Raw genomic sequence first — 21,172 nt, forward strand, 5'->3', positions numbered from 1 at the left:
TGATCAGTAATGCCTTCCATTTATTAACAATTTTAAAAAATTTAAAATCATGATTATTCTATTTTTCTGAAATTATATATGCTCATGTGAAGTACTCTTTTGAAAAATGTGCATATTTGTAAAGATGTTTAATAAAACTTGGCAGCGATTATTTTGGGATGATAGAATGTTGGTAAATCTCTTAGTTTCTTCCTGGAATCTTTCTGTATACTTTCTAAAGTTAATGTGTATCATTTTTTCTGAAACAATAAGAGCATTATTCTTAAAAAATTAAAAAATTCCATGTCACTCTGTTCTGAGGACTATGCTTTGGGAACCACTGACACAGATAATTATTTCCTAACTTTTTTGGATGAATGATCTCTTTCACAATAATATATTATTTTGCAAGCTCAGGAATTTAAGAACTTATTTTCCAAATTTTTTATAGCACATAACAGTGATTTAGCAAAAAGTTTTTGTAAATTACTGTATTTTATTCTTAAGTGATGACATAAAAGGTTGCTACTTACTATATCTTCACAAATATATCATAGATGTTAGTATTTTTATTCCCAGTTAAAATAAAGCTGAATTGGGTATAATCACCACTATATTTTATTAGCATTACTGTTGAGGTGCAAGAAAAGCTGATGCACTTTTAAAGAATTTTGATCAGACAGATTTAACTAAAGGATCTGAAGGAGATCTTTTGGAGGCGAGTACGCATAGTTAGTGTGTTTGCACTCACTAATGTGCATCTCCACATTTTCCTGTGTTATCTTCTTTTAAGCAATGGCCAATTATTGGTATAAATTAGGTAATCAGGAGCCACACACAGATGATTTATAACCAAGTCATGGTTAATATCCTCGTGATGACCAGCATGCTCTGCCGAGTTGTAAACTGGCAGCGACTGTATCTGGAGCCCCTTCCTCTGGTTTCTGATGATCACTGTGCAGGATTGCACTCCCAGACTTGCCAAGTGTTCCATTTTAGGGGGATAATTAACAAATAGTGTTTATTGCCATTTTAAAAAACAGATACTGAGACAGATGCCATTGTTAACTTTAACATCATGAGCTCTTAGAAGACGTGAAACCTTCAGGATTGTATTTGGGAAACAGCCCAATAGGAATGGATGTGGACATAGGGTTCCGTGTAATTCTTAATGAAAAGAGAGAATGAGAGAGGGGAGAACTCTCAAAGGCCCAGGCCAGTGTTTGTGTAGATCTATAGTGAGCAAAGTAACGGGATCTATTTATGTTCGGAAAGTAGAATAATTGGAATCCACTGAATCTATCACTCTCTAATCTTTGAGTGGAAGCTGAGTTCCTCCTTTAATTATATTTTGGCTTCATTTCTAATACTCATGAATATTATAGCTGTTGTATTTCTAAGATTGTTTTAAGAATTAATCATATAACAATTATATGTAGTACTTAGCACTGAATGGGTGGTAGGTATTGATTTAAAGTAACAGTTGTCTCTTACCACCACTACTAGTAATGCTACAACCATTTGGGCCCTATCATACATTTTCTTATGGATTTCCTATGACTTCTCATCCAAAGAAAGAGCTGGAAAAGATTTTCACTGTCTGTTTCAAAATCTTTCATGAAAATTCCCTTGATTATTTTTCTTGGCCGACTATATGAAGGGTTTAGGATGCCTTTCTTTTCTAAATATTCTGCTTCAGGGACAAATTAAGTCCTCTCTCATTAGTTTTGATAACATTCTGTATCAAACTATATAGCTTCAGGACTTAATACTTTATTATATACTTGGCTTTGTTTAACAATTTAAAATTTATTCTCATCTCTTCAGTGAGTTCATAGGCTTTTAAAATGCCATCTGAAATCATTGCTTTACATGTTTTGTACTTTTTCTCTAAATATTTTAATAGTATGCAGCATCATGCTGTAATTCAATCCCATGAGTTATAGATGCTTAAATTATATTATTATATTAATTGGTCTTTTTGGGGTAAATATGTAAGGGAAGGAAGAAACTTAATTTCTGATATAGAATTCACCTGAAGTTCTAAAATATAATTTTGTCCATAGTCTATGGTTCCAACTGCTTAATGAAAGACCTTTGTAATATATGGTTGAAACCTTAAATTCAATTTTCCCGGTTCAATTGTTTTCCTTGTACTTGCATTCTCTTTCTTGGTTAATTTATATACTATCATTTTAGTCACCAAAGTGTAAACCTCGAATGAACCCTTTTCTGCCCTTCGTGGTCATTAAGGTTCTCCTTCTGAAATGCCTCCTGAGTCTCTCTTCTCCGCTCACTTTTCATTTCCTTGATTCAGCTCTTTTTACTTTTATTTTTAATATTTTTCTTTTGTTAAGAGAACTCCAGGGCATTTAGAAAGTTACAAAGCCATCCAGCTAGAGACTATATTTCCTGTTCTCCATATCTAAATGTGTCCATGTGATCAAATTTTGCTAGTGGTAATTGAAAACTAATTTATGCAACATTGAATCACTCCCTTAATAAAGGAGGCTAATGGCCTTCATAGCTTCTTTCCCCTTTGCCACTGACGGGATGGTGACTTGGTGAGAACCTGGGATTATTGGAACTATTGGGTTGGCCAAAAAGTTTTAGTTTTTTTTTTGTAAGATGGCTGTAGTAGCACTTAGCTCTCTTTAACTTCATTCAGAACAATTTTGCTAGATTATATTGTGACAGCTATCATATCAACATGCCTTAAAAAATCAAAATTGGTGAATTTTTGTGTAGCCATTTTAATATTGAAGATGGAAGAAAATACACATTTTCAGCATATTATGCTCTATTATTTCAAGAAATGTAAAAACACAACTTAAATGCAAAAAAGGTTTGTGGCCCTGGCTGGTGGCTCAGTGGATTGAGTACTGGCTTGTGAACCAAAGGGTTGCCAGTTTGATTCACCATCTAGGGCATCCATCTGGGTTGTGGGCCAGGTCTCTAGCAGAGGGCTCATGAGAGGTAACCACACACTGATGTTTCTCTCCCTCTCTCTTCCCCTCCCTTCCTCTCTGTAAAAATAAATAAATAAAATATTTTTAAAAAAGATTTGTGCAGTGTGTGGAGAATGTGCTGTGACTGATCGAATGCGTCTAAAGTGGTTTAAGAAGTTTCATGCTGGAGATTTCTTGCTGGGTGATGCTCCACGGTCGGCTAGACCAGCTGAAGTTGATAGCGATCAAATTAAGACATTAACTGAGAACAGTCAGCGCTATACCATGCAGGAGATAGCCAATATACTCAAAATATCCAAATCAATAAAGTTATTGATGAAAATGAAAACTGTGTTTTTTATTACTTTTATTTTTTTTACTATGTTTTATTGATTTTGCTGTTACAGTTGTCTCACTTGTCCTCCTTTTCCCTCCTCCCCCCAGCATGTACCACTCCCTCAGGCAAACCCCGCACCATTGTTCATGTCCATGATTTATGTGTATATGTCTTTGGCTACTCCAGTTGCTATTCTGTATTTTACATCCCCATTGCTATTCTATAACTACCTATTCGCACTTCTTAATACTCTCACCTCTTCACCTATTCCCCTACACTCCCTATAAATATGGCAACCATCAAAATGCTCTCCGTATCCATGATTCTGTCTCTGTTCTTATTTACTTAGTTTGTTTTTTCAGATGATAACATTGTTGAAAGATGTATATTTATTGCCATTTTATTTTTCATAGTTTTGAACTGTTCTTAAATAAATCCCTTTAATGTTTCATATAATAATGGTTTGGTGATGATGAACTCCTTAGTTTTTTCCTGCCTGGGAAGCTCTTTATCTGCCCTTAGATTCTAAATGATAACTTTGCTAGGTGGAGCAATCTTGGCTGGTTCTGAGTAATGGTTGTTTTATAATTTATTTTTAATTTTGATGTGGTTGTGTGAGGAGGCGAGCCGTGTTTACCTATGCTGCCATCTTGATTGCAAGTTGAAATGTGTCTTTTATTAAAAAAAAACATACAGGCTTTTTGGCCAACCCAATATGTGTTGTGAATGACAGTGCTGCCTTCCCATCCCTACCTCTGGATTGTTACGTGACAGTTATAAATGTATATAATTTTATATATAAGAGAGAGACAGACATATTATTTTATATATGTTATATTTATAATATAATAACTTATTTATTAGGAGGAGCCTTATAGTAAATTAGCCTATTCTGTGCTCAATTTAGGAAAAGTAGGGGTGTAAAGATAGAGTGTTCCAGGAAAATGGATAAAAGCATAAAAGTATAGGTGAGTTCAGGTAAGTATAAGTGTTTTTGTATGGATAGTCTGCAGGGTATAGGAGAGAAAGTGGTTAAGAGTTGAAGTTGGAAAAATAGGCAGTAGCCTAATCATGGCGAGCTTTTATATCATGCCACCAAATTTAGATTTAACCTATCAGCCATTAGGGACCATTGAACGTTGTTGAGCAGGAGGCAGGGTTTACAGCAAGATCACATGATGGTTGTCACATGATGCTGTGTGTTGTCAAAACTCTTAACTACAGACCCAAATTACTGTATCTCACTATATATAAATTTCAAAATTAAAAAAAAAAAGATCACATTGGCAAGAGTATGGAGGATGAGTGACCTTTTTCTTGTGCTACTTTTGGATTATCTCCATCTTTAATCCCCTTTCTAAAACTGGATAATCCAGAGTAATGTGATATGATTTCTATTCATTTTAGTTGAGTGCATACAAAAGTCTCTAGGCTCCCGGATTCAGTATGAAATCAAAGAAGCAGAAACAGCTTTTCCAGAATCATCTTCCTCAACCTGAGCTATGATGAGTGGGTAGGCAGGCTGGCACTGCTGGCAGAGCTACATCTCTTTCCAGCAATGCCAGCATTCAGAATGTGCTGAGCAATTTGTCTTTTCGGATCCAAACTAAATTCACATCCCAGCCAAGCCTTTTTAGAGAATTGCTTTTCTAGTCATTGCTGACAAATCCTTCCTTCCTCTCTAGTCATTTCCCCATCTCTCACTGCTTTTTCATCATTAGCTTGCTGAATCACAGCAGCACTTAGTTCCATGACTTGGGGATTTGAATCTTGTGGTGTGTACTTCAGGAAGAGCCAACCGAAGTGTCCTTGGTTTCATCAGCCGCTGTTCTTCCCACATGTTATGTGCAGAATGATAACAACAGAGTGCCTGGTTGGGGTCTTTCTACAGGAACTACACTGAGGTTTTAATCTTCATTAACCAACAAAATGATACAATTTATTCACACAAGTAGAAAACATGTACCGAGCTTGTCAGTTTTATATATATATATATATATATATATATATATATATATATCTCAGCATTAACATTCATTTATAGGTAAGCAGGTTTTTACCAAACTTTCTTGCCATTTGCTTTTGTTTTTTTACTCTCAAAAAATTGGAAAAATTTCCTGGAGAATTTCCTCCAGAGTGTATGCCATATTACACCAGAAGAAAGGACAGCTAAAATGAGTGATATTTTGGTTTGCCTTAGTCATGTTCATTCGGCGACATGTACAGTCCTACTGCTCATCCTCCTTTGAATGGTGCGTCAAAAGCCAGAGGTATCTCAACCCCTGCTGACTACCTACAGCTTTTCAGGATGCCCTCTTAGCCTCTTAGGGATTTTTAGCGGACGTATTCAATGCATAAAATGAGGATATGATAAATTCTACTTACTTTGAATAGAAACAATCACCAAAACTCAAATAAATTTTTGTTTGGCCCTCTTGTTTTATTTGAGAGAGGCAGAGACAAAGCAAGTGTAATTGTGAAGAGTGATGTTTTTTTTAAACATCAACATCTAAAGCAAGGTCAGTACTAAGACACTGGGCCATTCTATTCTTAGGTCTAAAATGCTGTTCAGTGTAATTTTTCTATAATGATGAGCCTGGAATACTTTTAAAAACTTTCTAAATAATTAAGGAAATATTGATTCATAGACAAGTGTTTATTGATTATCTATTGGGTCATAAACGTATTGTTAGCTCTGTTTTAGAGACGAGAAAACTCAGACACAGTGTTAATTTCAAACACTGGTCCCAGTCAGACAGTTAGAAAGTGGTAGAAGAAGGAATAGCACCAAAGCTCATAGTAGTTTAATTGTCCTCCCATCCAGCTTGTCAAGGAAATGACCGTTTCGATGGGAGGATAAGACTAACACATGAAAAAAAAGAGAATAATTAATCCCAGAGCCATATGGTCAAGACTCCGGGTATAATATTCAGAGGATAGAGCATTTAATGAGGGTAACAGCAATTAGGCTTCAGGCAGAGCGTCAGCTGTGAACGAAGTCTTGAGGGTGACCCAGAATGTGCAGAGGCAGAGTGGAGGGAAAATGCACATTAGTCCTGGAGGCGTACTCGCAGCAAACTGCTGAAGTGGGTAACAAGGAGAATGTGAGTTCAGAGTGTTTTCAGTGTTGCATACATTTCACTTTATTCCACTTCTCCAAGCTCAGTAGCCCATCAACAACCCGCATTTCCAACCATATGGATAAATAAACTTTCTTTACAAGAATTTACTTTAGACTTCTAGAGCTGAAAGAAATTTTAAAAATCTGTTCTGTAATTTGAGCACAGTGAGGGTTTGTGACTCATAGAAGGTCATGGAATCACCCTATTGCTTATCTGAAATTTCATGTGCTTTCTTCACACCGCCATGCTCGGGCAGGCGGGATAGGAGTGAAGGGGGTGGGAGGAGAGAGAGCCTGCAGTACGAGATATTCTCAGACTGTCTCCTTTGCAAGTACTAAGCAGACCCATTTCTGCTTAGCTTCCCAGACTGCAGGGCTGTCAGATGGAAAGGGAAAACAAAGTACATGAAGTTTCTTTTAAGGTGCACATGTGGGCTGGTGTTTCCTTTCTTGGCTGTTAGAAGGCGCCTTCATCACGGTACAAAGGAATTTTCTTGATACTGTGGGGATTTATTGGCACAAGTTATAATGTGCCACAGAGGCACTTTTTCTCTCTGCAGAGTTATGTCTGCTGGGTGACAAAGCAAATACACAATAGGCTTCTGAGATATGAAGTGCAGAACCAGAAAAGAAAGGACTTTGAAGACTGAAAACGAAGGAGCAGAAAGGTACAGGGAACAGGTTTGCTTTTTTACCTCAATTTTGCTCTTATTATGGAAATCATACTGTTAAAACAAAAACAGTCCACAGTTCACAGACATTAGCCTTTGGCGAGGAAACAAGAGCTGTTCTTTCAGCAGACATGTAGGCCAGGAGGTGTAGAAGGAAACTGAGGTTTAAAGAAATGCTTTATTCTAAGAGGATTCTTGGAAGGTCATTCAATGGATGTTCTTAAAATCTACCTGGGAGGTCTTTAAAAAATAGGGGTGATACCTTTTCACGTGGTTCTGCCTACAAACGGATGCAAAGAGCTGGAATAGATGACTTCTGCTCCAGCCTCGAAAACCCGTGATTATATTCAAGTCATCTAATCAAAGGGATTAGCTTTCGGACATTTAGAAGTATTTAACAGGGACACATTAGAAAGTCTATCTTGTTGAAATGAAATGACACAATTGTTAATACCATTATTTAAAAAGTTGGAGGCCTAGGGCAAACATTGCAGAAAGAATTTTTGAAACCATTGTTATTGGAGAAAGTCACATCTAAATAAATCTTGTTTCCTTGAAGTAGAGGGAGTGCCTTGAAATATACTCTACTTCCAATATAAAGAAATAAGTCCACCAAGGAGGGCGGTGTCTCTTACAGTGCCTCTGTCTTGCTTTTGTGATTTGGGGGCATGCGTCCCTAAATAAATGAGCAATGTGTCTTCAGGAAATTGGGGTCTCTTGCCAGAGGGGAATTGCATGCTATTGCATTGTTTATGGAGAGTTTACATTGTCTGATTGTCATTTATAAATTCACTGAGTACAGAACAGAAATTTCAAGCAGATAGGAAGTTGTTATTCAAAGACTTGTTACTTTTCATACAGAGATCTCTTGGGTGCTAGTCATTAAAGTAGACATGTATGTGCTAGGCATAATTCAAAACATTGAGAATCAAATGGAAATAGGTGGACATGGTCCTTGTCATTAATATTCATTGTCTGGCCTCTCAAACTCTCAGAGAATATTATACCTAGTAATACTTTAATATGGTTAGAAGAAAGGTTTCTTTGTACTGTATAAAACTATATTGTTGCCAGAATTATTCTAACACTTACAACAGAGAATTTTGAAATTGCAAAGGACTTGTGAAATGTTTCCTTTTGAGTCAAGAATCCATTTTAAAAATCACTGGTAGTTCTAGATAAATCAGATTGTCCAATTTATTCATAATGTGGTATAAAGCATATTTTCATAGATCTGCAACAACAGCATTGGTAAGGGAAACTTGCAACAAGAAACCGATTTCAAATTTTGTTTCTTATTTCTGAAATGGGTTTCCGTCACATCTCTGGAAAACAAGCACCAGGAATTTTTCAAATTATCATTAGGCAGCTCTGGCGTCATTTATGTGAAGAGATTTTAGCCTGTTTATGTACCCTGGAATTTGCCAAAACTAGTAATGTGATATTCCATATTTAGCAAACCTATAGAGCAATAAAGAAGGACACATGACTATTAGGGAGTGCTGTTTTACATTCTTTCTGTGGCATTCATGAAATGCAGGGGTCTTCCAACTCAAATTCTGCGATATTAGGCAGCACGTTGTACTCTGAACCAAACCAGATGGTGATCAGCTCTGTTCCTATTATCAACTCAATACAGCGATGGTTACCAGACCTTACTTGCAACTTTAACATTTGGAACAGATTAACAGCAGTTAGGCTGAAATGAGAAACCTCCATTTTACTAAAAGGTTCAGAACATATCATGCTGTAAAATCAGAAAGACTAGTAAGAAAAATTATGAGGGAAAGAGTTCACTGTCTACCTTGGTTTCTCCCTGCAGGACATGTTATTTCCCTTTTATGAGTGCCTTTTTCAGAGGAATTTTAATGTGGAGTATTGTGAGGATTAGGGTCTATTAGCCTATCAGCCTCCAGAGGTGCCCCATCCCACAACCTGTTGTGGAATTCATAAATTCATCTCAGTGTAGCCCTGAACAATCTAGGCCTTGGGCACAGAGGGAGGTTGTTTGCGAGAAGTTCAGACACACATACCATCCAAGTTCAGAGATTCACCAGCCACGAAAATTTCTGAAATGTTTAGGCTGCCCAGGTTTGGCCTATGGATTTGACTGTATTTGGCTAAATGCTTCCTTTGCTTTGCCTGCAAATGCCACATGCTATTTCTCATAGCGATCTTTCCTTTGCATTGGTCAAGTCCATTCCCGGGGCTTTATAGAGCCAGGACAAATCAGTTTGTGTCCTTCAAGTCCAATTTTGCATGCAGGTAAAACCAAGTTAAGACAAACATTACAGCCAGCAAGCCTTAGACTTACAGCTATCAGAACAAGATGTAGAAATAGATATATGACCAAGTTCAACTCCCATTATGTGATACCAAAAAATGAGGTATTGAGAGGTTAAATGACTTTTCTAAAGACACGTAGTTGGTATCTGTAGTGGATGTGGTTGGTGATGAAGGATTTGAGTGTTGCTAATGAACTGACATTCTTCTATGACCACGATTCAAAGGCAGCGACAAAAAATAGGTTCTCCACGTTCTGTACCCACATGGGCGCAGCCCCGCTCTTGTTCTTTTGCTAAGTGGAACAGCCTGCCAGAGAAGCCCGACAGAGAGAGGCCAACTGCCTTTGCGCATTTCTGTTTCTTCTCTGGCCAAGACCTTGCTTCAGGGCTGATTGCAAACCCTTTTGCCTATTTCCTGGTGTGATAGGAAATATAAATTCCTCTTCAGGAATGGGTTTTTTGAGTCCTCTTATAGGGTACAAATCGCGGAGGATGAAAACAGTGCTTGCACCCAGGATTAAAGTTGCGCGTGTTTGAACTGACTTTTGGGGTGCAGGTGTTAGGAATGTAGATGATGGAGTGAAGAGACGCCTGGAGGAAAGTGGCGAGAAGTGAAAGGAAGAGGAAGAGAGAGATCCAGGCAGAGAACGATCACTGACAATTGTAAGACAGGGGTTGTTTTTTATCCTAAAAGTGGAAGGGACATTTTTAAGTGTTTTTAACTCAGAATTTGCCTTTTGAAACTACAGCGTCTGGCACAAATAACGCCCCTTTTTATTACAAAATCGTAAGCATGTAATTCTGTAACATAATATATCACACTAAGCACACCACATGGCATTTTAGGTGAAATGTTCACATTAAAACGATAAATTATTGCACCCACATGATTACCCTACCAAGCACACTCATGCAGGCCTTACTTCTGCCGGACCCTGTATGTGGCTGCAGTCTAGAAGAAGCAGGATTATAAGAAGCCCGATTAGATAAAAAGCCAGTTAGCAGGTTATTGCAGTAGACCAGGTGAGTGATAACTTTGACTAGCATGGCCCTTCAAGTCTGTGTTTTATTCACATCTATATCTATCTATATTATAGCTATACATATTTTTAGAATATCAATTATACCATGGATACTGTTTAAACTCTTTGTTTTTTTTTAATTCACAATTTATCATGAACTTTTTTTGCTGTTTACTATTCTTTATACATTATACATTACTTTTTACTGGTCACAAAATATTCTTTCATGGGGCAATATTATAGCTGTTTATTGAGTCATCCCCTATTGATGGATATTTGAGTTTTCAATTTTGCAATGGACACTCCTGTTATGATATCCTTGTAAGTACATCTCTGCTCACATCATGATGTTTTTTCATCAAGATAACTTTCTAGAAATACAATGTCTGGAACAAAGAGGATGTGGAAGCCTTAAATTTTGAAGGCTATTGCCAAGTTCTGTGTGGCTGCAATTCAAGTTCCTTTTGCAGTCCAGCTGACACCCAAGGAGCTGCATGTGAATGGCATGCAAGACCCCACTGCATGTGCTCCTCTACCTAGTTTCTTTAGATGTGGTTCTTCCCTGTGGTCTCTTCTCCAGACACTAGAGTTAAATTTTGGACTTGTAAAATTTGAATTAAGAATCCATTTTTAAAGTCACTCATAGATTTAAATTTATTAGATTTCTTAATTTATTCATAATGTGATAGAATAGATAAAAGTTTATCCATTTAGACTTGTAAAAACATAGTCCCTGTTCTCAAGCACTAAATATTTTAAAAATAAACATTTTGTAGAGTATTTTCAGGTTCACAGAAAAATTCAAGCTTTTAGTTATAAAAGAGAAAGAAGGAGAGAGAAAGAAAATTGGGGACACAAATAAATGTGTATTTTTGAAGTTCAAGAAAATTATTTTTCCTTTAAATCTTTTAGAAGGTACTATTATAATTAGTTAATGTTTGGAATTAATGCTTACAAGGAGTATCTATCATTTTATAGAGGCATCTGTTTGCTTCTGAATCTGTTTGCTTCTGAAACTTAGGAAATCATCATAAAGCTAAATGAAACTTGGTGACAGTTTTTTTAAACAGATGATATATTCTATTTTTCTTTTCCTTCTCTAGTTGATATTGATAAGAATTTGCCTAGTGGAGATCCTGAAAGTGCTGACTGCCCGAGTTTTTATTCCCATCAGAGCATTTATGTTTCTAATGAAATGAACATTATGGCCAACTTGGATCCATCTTATTTGTGCTTAATCCAATTCCTTGTTACGAGCCAAAAATTTACCTTTCAAGTAAAACAATACCCAATTAGTATTCATCTTTTTCTTACTTCAGACACTGTCTTGCTACATAATACATGACCAGTAAATGCTTGATTAATTTGTTAACCTGGAAAGCACCTGTTATGTTCATAGGTTTAACATTCTAGTTATAGATTGGCCTTGCTCTGAAGATTAGCAAAATACTCTGTTAGGGTCAGAAAAGTATGTTTGATGTAATCAAAGCCAGTGCAGTAGCTTAAAATCTTAACTGATATTCTGGGTAGAATGACAACTATTAATAATCCCTCAGTAACTTTTCACCAGTTTCTGTGTTTTAAGATAAATTTTCTTCTACTATGTACTTAACATGTTCTTAACTGTCCTGTGTCCTCAAAGAGTGAAAAAGAAAAAGTTTCGCAGAGCCAGCCAACAAAAAGCCAGCCTTGCCAGACTCTAACCACATCATCAAACAGGAGCCTTGTTTCTTTGGGTTCTCACAGACCCCCATTTAACAGGCCCCTTCCCCTGTTATTCTCCTTCTAGAACACTAAGACCACTCTGGTGTCTCATTAGCCAAGAACATTTTCTCTGTTAAGGCCTTGTGAACTAATACTTCAGAGGAAGAGTTTAAACTATTACTTTTTTTTTTCAGGAGCAATTGCATTTTATTAGGGGATCTTTGAAAAGGGGAAAAAAAGACTGTAAGACTCAAAGTGGCATTGTATAGCAGAGGGGATTTTAAGTGATGACTAATGGGTACCACTTGGAAAGTTCTTTTTTAAGGTGTGTATTTGGAAAAGTGCCTTTTTTTTCCCAGCTTATCACACCAGATAAACCCGTGGCAACTTGATTGAACCTGCCTCTCTCATCTCCTTTGAAATAAGAAGAAGCTGACTTCTTTCTATAATCTGCCTTCCGCCCCTACTATTTTCTTGAAATTTGTGATGATTCAAAAGTCAAATCCAATGGGTACTTTTCAGCTCTCATCCAGTGCGACTCCTCCTTGCTAATGACTTTCCCTTTTGAAACTGTCTTTTTGGGTTTCAGCATATCATTTTCTTGATTCCTTTTCTACCTCTCCCAGAATTTTTTTCCCATTTATTCTCATCAGCTTTTTCTCCTCTTCCCACACATACTTATTATGGGAAATAAGGTCAGTACTTCCCATATACAAGCAGGCCTCTTTTCAGTTTGTCATCGGGTTTCTTCTTGGGTAATTTCTTTCACTTTTTAAAAAAATATTTTATTTATTTATTTTTAGAGAGGGAAGGGAGGGAGAAAGAGAGAGAGAGAAACATCAATGTGTGGTTGCTGGGGATCATGGCCTGCAACCCAGGCATGTACCCTGACTGGGAATCAAACCTATGACACTTTGGTTTGCAGCCCACGCTCAATCCACTGAGCTACGCCAGCCAGGGCTTAATTTCTTTCACTTTTTTGTCTTTAGCTATTATCTCAGTGCCTACCTCTTCCTGCGAGCTCCTCTCTCTGGAGCTTCAGAAATCCTCCCGGATTTGCCACTTGTATCTTTTTAAGATAGTATTTCTTGCATCTTCTCTCGAATTTTCTATCACAATTAGTGACATCGCCACTGATTCAACAGCCCTCCCCTCCTAAACCTGCTAGATAACTCATATTTATTCTTGAACTCTCATTTTCACATTCGATTGACCTTCAGATTGTTCTGTTGGTCCTTCTCAATTAATTCCACAACCTCTCTCAATACTCCATGCTACTCCTTTAGTATAGACCAAGGGTGTCCAACCTTTTAGTGTCTATGGGTCACACTGGAAGAAGAGTTGTCTAGGGCCACACATTAAATATACAAGCACTAATGAAAACTGATGAGCAAAAAAAAAAAAGGTCTGTACATAATTTTTGTGCTATCTGCCACCACAGATAAGCAAAAAAGTCCTCACATAACAATCCTAATTATGCAGCGGCCCTATTGATAATCTCTTAAAATCCTCAAGCAGGTCCCAAGTTTGTGATCACTAATACAGAAAATGTACATATCTAAGTAATAAAATGTCATTGTACATATGTTTATTCTATGTTATATCATGACACATAATCACAAAAAAATCTCAAGTTTTAAGTAAATTTATGATTTTGCACTGGGCTGCATTCATAGCCATCCTGGGCCGTGTATAGCCCATGGGCTGCAGGTTGGACACCCCTGGTTTAGACCTTTACTTCCCCTAACCTATTTTATTGTGAAAGCCTAATTATAAGCAAAATACCTAAATTGTTCTCTTTCAACAGTAATGTTTTTGTCACACTGCTTCTGGATATGATCATTTGCCTGTTCATTTAAAATTATGGTAGCTCCCTATGTTCACAAGACAAAGCAGGTCATTCATTTATTCATTTCTTCATTCAATTAACATAAGGAATTCCTACCATGAGGCTGACACTAAATAACTATTGGTGAACACAGGTTGATAGTCTACATTTTTGTCTTTATTCAGTAACCTCATTTCAATGTAATTCTATGGATTTATTTTTTTCTTCCTAACACACACCAGCCCCTGCCTACACCTCCCACTGCTTCCTGCTTTGAAAGGTATTTTGTACTGCAGCTCTTCACATGTGTTATACATTCTGCTAAGGTATTATGCTCTACCATCCTGGAGAACTCCTGCTTTTGGGTAGGTAATTCTCCATGGATCTCTTACATTTCTGCATTACTTGTGAGCAGAGGCATTCACTGCCTTTGTGCTGGATTATCTTTTCCAGGACATTTGTATGACAAGCAGCCTTGGAAGATAGAAATAGTGTCTTCCTCTAGAGCAAAGGGCAGGCATGTTTATGCCCATTATTAAAAAAATTTGGACACGCTAAGCTCAGGATTTCTCCCCTGTAATGCAACCCACTGTGTGTACAAGTGTTACTTGGGTCATCCATGGGAATTGGGACTCAGGAGGCTGGTGTAAGAAAGTGCTAATGCTCTGGCTATGACTGCAGCTGTGAGTGAAAGTCCTTTCTGTTTAATTCAGGAATCTCATGTTTTCTGCCAGCATCCATGTAACTATTGCAAGGTAATTAGTTTGCTAATAGGGTGCAATCTCAAAACTTCACAGTTCTAAGCACTATCTATTCATCTTTTGAGGTCCAGCTTGAGTGTTTGCTCTTTGATGCAAATATCACTGATTTTTGTAGGTAAAATTACTCTTGTAATGTGATCATCCAGAGCATTGTTTTTCATAGTATTTGGCACATTAGGTTGTGATTATGCGTGTCCAAATCTGTCTCCTTGCTAGATGAATAGACCATTAGAATCAGGATACCAGGTCCCAGTTACCTGGTAGTGTTTATGGAATGCACATTAATATATTTGATAACCACTGATGAACCAATGACTGAGTTTCTCCTTTTCCTGACTTTCTCCTAGTTGGCCTCATCTTCTTTATAATATCTGAGGTATGGAGTAACTTATTTAAATTTTACTTTCAAAGTGTCATCCTCCTATCCTCATTCTACAACTGCTGGGAATGATGACTTCCTCTATGCCCGCTACCCCAACCTGAAACTCCCCCACCATGGAAATGTGTACATATCTGACTTGCTTCCCCATTTGTGATATAATGCCAAATCCCCAAGAATACAGAAAATACATTGAACATCCATGGTTCCAACATTTTATATAAAAGTAGCTTTTACTGTGTATGTCCTTGCACCTAACTATAATAATTCTGTTCAACTATTTGCAGTTTTCTTTTTAACCCTTAAGATGTTATACACCACAGCTCAACACTGATTGAATTAACGTGTTGTTTACTTTGATTCATGATCTGGGGCAGTACACCCTGATCAGGCTCTGTTAGTTGACACTGTTGATGACTACTGTTCTCTGTGTGTTCCACCACCCAGGCTTTGATCATTCAGGCCACATTTTCTACAGTACCAGCTATTACCTAATTTCTTTCTGGAGTTGGTCACAAAAATGGTAAGAAAAGTATATTTAGGAGAAAAATGAAGAGGGTTATAGAAAAAAGTTAGAGTATTATTCAAACCACCAAGTCTCACTGGCTTGACTTCGTGAGTCTAGGTGGACTCTTCAGGAAAACTTGTCTTCCTACAGTACCTTGAGACATGAAGCTGCTTAGATCTTGAGCTCTGCTGTCTTCCTACCGCAGTGAGATGCCTCCACAGGGGAAGAATGGATGGAGAGTCATAATCTCTTCAAATCCCACTGGCCAAAGACAATCCCATGGCCCCATCCAGTTGCAAAGGCTGAGAATAGTGGTGCGTGTTACTAATGAGAACAGAACTAATGAGAGAAAGGGGTCACTCATGTGAAAGGACGTCAGGTCTGAGAGAATGAAGGTATCCGTACCTACCACAGTTCTCTCATTTTTTCAGTTTGTGGCACCCTCAGGATCTCAGTATTTTTGCATGGATTCCTAGGCCAAAACAACTAACTGTATTTATTGTTAATTGAGTTACTTGAGTTATATCCAAACAATTTAAAATGTATTTTTATACTGATAACTTGGTAGCTCTTTGAGAAAAAGTAATACACCTAGTTGAAAGAAAAAAAAGAATTTTAGCCTTAACACAGATACTTCTAAAAAGATGTGTGGATCTCTTGGCACTGCACACCTCACAGACCTTGGAATCAGTTTGGCACCACCCCCCTCATTTCCGGTTGTACACTAATTTCCACCCTTATTTCATTTTTGTCCCCCAGCCACCGAAACATAGCACCACTAACTTATGGCACCCAGGGAATATAGTAGGCTCTAATGTTGGAAGTGTGAACTATCTTGAGCTAGTAGTTCATGCAGTGGCTGATAGATTTTGAATATTTCTGTATTTCTCTTGAAATTTTGAAATGTCTCCTAACACCCTGGAAGTGGGCTTTAGTGCCCTGGGGTTCCTCGGTGCACAGTTTGCCCTAGGCACTCTATATAGGTCACTTACTTCTCACAACAGTTGAAAGGTAGGTATGGTCATTCCCGAGTTGGATGAGAAAATGAAGGTTTGAGAAGGACAAGAATCCTACCCCGAACCTTCTCAGTAATTAGCAGAGTGGAGGCTTGAACCCAGGCCTCCTGGCTCCAAGCCTCATTGCATCATACCATGTGTCATGAGATTTGCAGGATTAAGTTTTTCACAGCTTCCTCTCTCCATGACCTTTTCTGTGTTTCAAGCAACATTGAAACGACTATTTTTTTTAAACATGTGGAAGTGCTTGGAACTCATGGAAATGATTTTAAGTCATGTCTACATTTTTAGCTTTAAGGCACACCTGCTAGAGAATAAATTCTCTTGAGCAGAGATTAAAGAACTTTAAAATGGTCTTAAAATGGCCCCAAGGAAGGTTGTTGAAGCTTTGAAATCAAGACAGTACATTTCTAATTAACTTGTAATTATTTTACTACTAATTTTTAATGGGAAACTTAGTATGGATCACATATTACTTTTTCTTCAGCTGTCAGGACGGTCCCTAAACTAAACCTTCTTCACCAGCTGTTGCCTAATTCAATATGGTCCACGTTGGAATTTTTCCAACTCTGCCTGCACGTAATTTCTAAGTCTCAACAGACCCGTGCAAAAATGAACCATAACTATAATCTTTCATGTTACTCATAGTTCTATTTAATTATCTGAAATACTACCTGATAAATAGCGCAATCAGAAGAATTCCAGTTTAACAGTAACTACTTCCACATCACTTTTCTGCTCTCATCTAATTTGAAACAGGTTTGGATTACTACTTCTAAATTATGTAAACTCCTAATCAATGATTAATTTAAGAATCTCCAAACTGCTGCCTTTTCCCCCTTTTTTGTGTGTGGTTCCTAAGTGTCAAAGCATTCAGGGCTAGTCAAATGGAATTTTTCTCCTAGATTTTTTAAGTCTTTATTTTTTATTGAGCTTGTTGAGAGGATGAAAGAGGGTGGTTAGACCATAGAAGAGTAAATCCTTACAACAGAATGTTATTTTCAAAGAAAAATGCTTCTTAATGTAGAATTAAAAGTGCATTTGCATTAAATGCCTCTGAAATAGATTAGAGTTCAGAGAAATATCTGAAGTGGAAAACTCTATTTTGAAAAAATCATCAACAAACGGTAGCAGAGTGACATTTACTGAGCACTTTGTAAATGCCAGGCATTTTACACTTGTTGTTCTATTTGAACCTAAAACCAACAATGGGATTGTTCATACCTTCATTTTGCAGAGGCAGAAACTGACACCAGAGAGTCTGAGGAAATTTCCTAAGTTTACACGTGAATAAATGTGAAAACTTGCATTCAAACTCAGGTGGGTCTGACATCAACACGGCAGCCACAGCTTTTACAGACCGGGCTGTGCTGTCTCCAGACCAAGATGCGTGGGGATGGGCTCGTGTCTTTTATGTTTTATAACAGCGATAGTATATGAAAACATGATATTCATTTTCATCAAATACAGGTGGGGCAAAAGTCGGTTTACAGTTGTGAGTATGCCAGACACTGAGTTTATTCTCGAGTTTATTAATTGTTGTATTGTTTTTCACACGAACAGCTGTAAACCTACTTTGCCCCACCCTGTATTTCCCGGGTGCTATCGTGTGACTGGCACGTACATGCATTTTCTAAAAATTCATGACTTACTTTTAGCTCTTCTGTTATTTGATATTAGGGATCTGAAAGGATCCCAGTGAGTTGGTGACGATATATTGTACGATACTGAGAAAAATCTTGGACGGGATCCCAGGAGACCTGTAGATCCATGCTTACCTTTGCCACTTAGTACCTTGGTGGCTAAGGATTTGTTTCTAGGTCTGGTGCTCAGTTTCTTTGCCTGTATAATGAAATACATGATCCCTGAGTTTCTTTTGGGCACTGAAGTTCTGTGATTTTAAGAAAGCAAATGTGCCTTCTCTAGGTAATTTCGTATGATCCATGTGAACACAGCACGATGCTGGTGGCATATGCAACTCAGAACTGAAAGAAGTGCCTCTGGATTAAGCTGTGGGGAGTAAATGAGATATAATGAATGACACTTTTAAAATGTTATGACATTTGTTTTAGTTTTCTATTACTGTATAAGGAATTACCACAACTTTTGCAGCTTAGGACAACATACATGCATTAGGACTCTGGGCGTGGTTTAGCTGGGTATTCTACTTAGGCCCTCGCAGGGCTGCAATCAAGGTGTCGGTGGGCAACATTCATTTCTGGGGCTTGGTCTTCCTCTAAGCTTTGGTTGTTGGCAGAATTCATTTCCTTGAGCTTGAAGAATGCAGGCCTCTCTTTTGTTGCTGGCTGTCAGCCAGGAGCAGGTGGCTCTCAATTCCTAGAGGTAGCCCGCAATTTTTTGTTTTATGGCTTCCTCAGAAACCCTTTGAAAACCTGGAGCTACTTCTCATGCCAACAAGAAATTGTTTTCCTTCCCATCTGCTAAGATAAAGTCTATCTTGGTTGTACTGGGTTGAAGAGTGCCCCCCCCCATTCATGTCTATATGGAACCTCACAATGTGACCATATAGAGAAATAAGGTCTTTGTGTACATAATTAGTCAAGTTAAGATGAGGTCATAAAGCAGTAGAGCAGGCCCTACTCAAATGACTTGCATCCTTATAAGAAAACAGAGGCACATGGACACACAGAGGGAAGACAGGCAGCAATAGGACAACAGGAGCAGAGACTGGAGTTAGGCTGCTGCAAGCAAAGGAACACTAGGGATTTCTATCAACCACCAGAAGAGGCGAGGAAAGATTCCTCCCTCAGAGCTGACAGAGAGGACATGGACCTACAGACACCTTGACTGCAGACTTCAGGCCTCCAGAACTGTGAGAGAATAAATTTTTGTTCAGAGCCACCAAATCTGTGGGACTTTGTTATGGCAGCCCTAGAAAACCAATACAATAGCATAACGTCATCATGAGAAGAATAATAACATCTCATTACTGTTGCTCTGTAATGTAGCCAAACCAAGGGAATGACATCCTATTACTTTTGTCACTTTGCTTGGTTAGAAGCAAGTCACAGGTGCCCCCTGTGCTGGAGAGGAAAGGATTAAACAAGGCCGTGACTTAGTGAGATCACTGACACGGATGTCCAAACTTTTGGTGTCTCGGGGTCACACTTGAAGAAGAAGAATTGTCTTGGGCCACAGATTAAATACATTGTGACCCATAATCACAAAAAAATCTCATAATATTTTAAGTAAATTTATGATTTTATGTTGGGCCGCTTTCATAGCCGTCCTGGGCCGCATGTGGCCCCTGGGCGACAGTTCGGACGCCCCTGGAAATGTACCTGCCACGGCAGTACCAGGTTATGTTACTTTATTTTGTGAAAGTGAGCCTTTCAGTTACATAGAAATTGACTTAAGCAGCCCTATCTAACTCTCTTTACCATTTCTAATTATTTTAAAATTACCTGAAAAGATATTTTCTTTAAAAGTTTCAGTGTAACTGATTCTTTTAAGCGATGGTTCTTTTATTTAATGTTTACCACCCATGACACTTTTTGTGCTCTTCACTGCCTTTTAAAAATGGATTTGTTGACACTTCAATGATAAGTTGTTTTGAAGATTAAAGATGATCATTTGAAAGCATAAAGAAGAAAAGTAGAGAAGTGTATTAGCTAAATTCTGCCCTTTAAAAAACACCATTAATGCTCTGAGATGCTGGTCAATTGATCCATTTTCTATTGAGCACCCACCTACCATATCCTCCACATTTACAATATTATTATCAAGTATACTTTAGTACATATTCACTATTTGAAATGATGAAATGGTGGAGTCAAATACAAGCTCTAAGTCACTGCAAAAGTCTTTGCCCTCAGATTTCTCTACCTAGGATATTCTTACACAAAATATCAGTAGACTCCATCACATTTTTCAGATTTTACAGAAATGCGGTTCAGAGTTAACAGGAAACAACAAAGCAAAGTGATGTTAACTATAGGCACTCTGTGGTTTCACATTGTTGTTGAATCCAAACTTCCACCAACACTATGAAAAGCAGTCATATTTGCAAACTTATACTTCAGAACATCACTCACTTTTTCCTATGGATTTCTTTGAGAGCTGTGAGATAGACATGTGTTTTTCTTTGGACACTGCCACAGAACCCCCTCGGGGGATAGATTTCAGCCCTTAGTCAGCCTTGGGAAAAATTTAATGTCTCCTTGTACATGACCTCATGCACATCGTGTTGCATCACTATTTCAGATGTGCAGTCCCTGTGTGTTTGAAATATTCTCTGAGGTTCAAACTTTTTTTTTCAGAGGTAGTTTGTTTGAAAAATCTATCAGTGTGTCAAAGAGAGAGGCTTATGTATTTTCATACACAGTGCTATCAAAATCAGGTCCCTAAACTATTCCTGGTTCTCTAAAGATCATAATCAGAATTCTCTTCTCTTGCCAAATCCCTATCTTTAACACTGCACGAACAATTCTTTAGGGTATTGGCGTTTAACACCGCCAGAAAGATGCATTAAATGCTACAATCCCAGAAATATTGTTGAAATAATATCAAACATGGAAAAATAAAGTACATTTTAGGTCTCTGATCATAGAGTTGCCATGTAATATAATGAAGTGAAATTGCTTCATATAAAA

Source organism: Phyllostomus hastatus, unplaced genomic scaffold (assembly GCF_019186645.2).
Source record: "Phyllostomus hastatus isolate PE091 unplaced genomic scaffold, TTU_PhHast_1.1 phas_scaffold_21, whole genome shotgun sequence".
In the NCBI taxonomy this organism is placed as follows: Eukaryota; Metazoa; Chordata; class Mammalia; order Chiroptera; family Phyllostomidae; genus Phyllostomus; species Phyllostomus hastatus.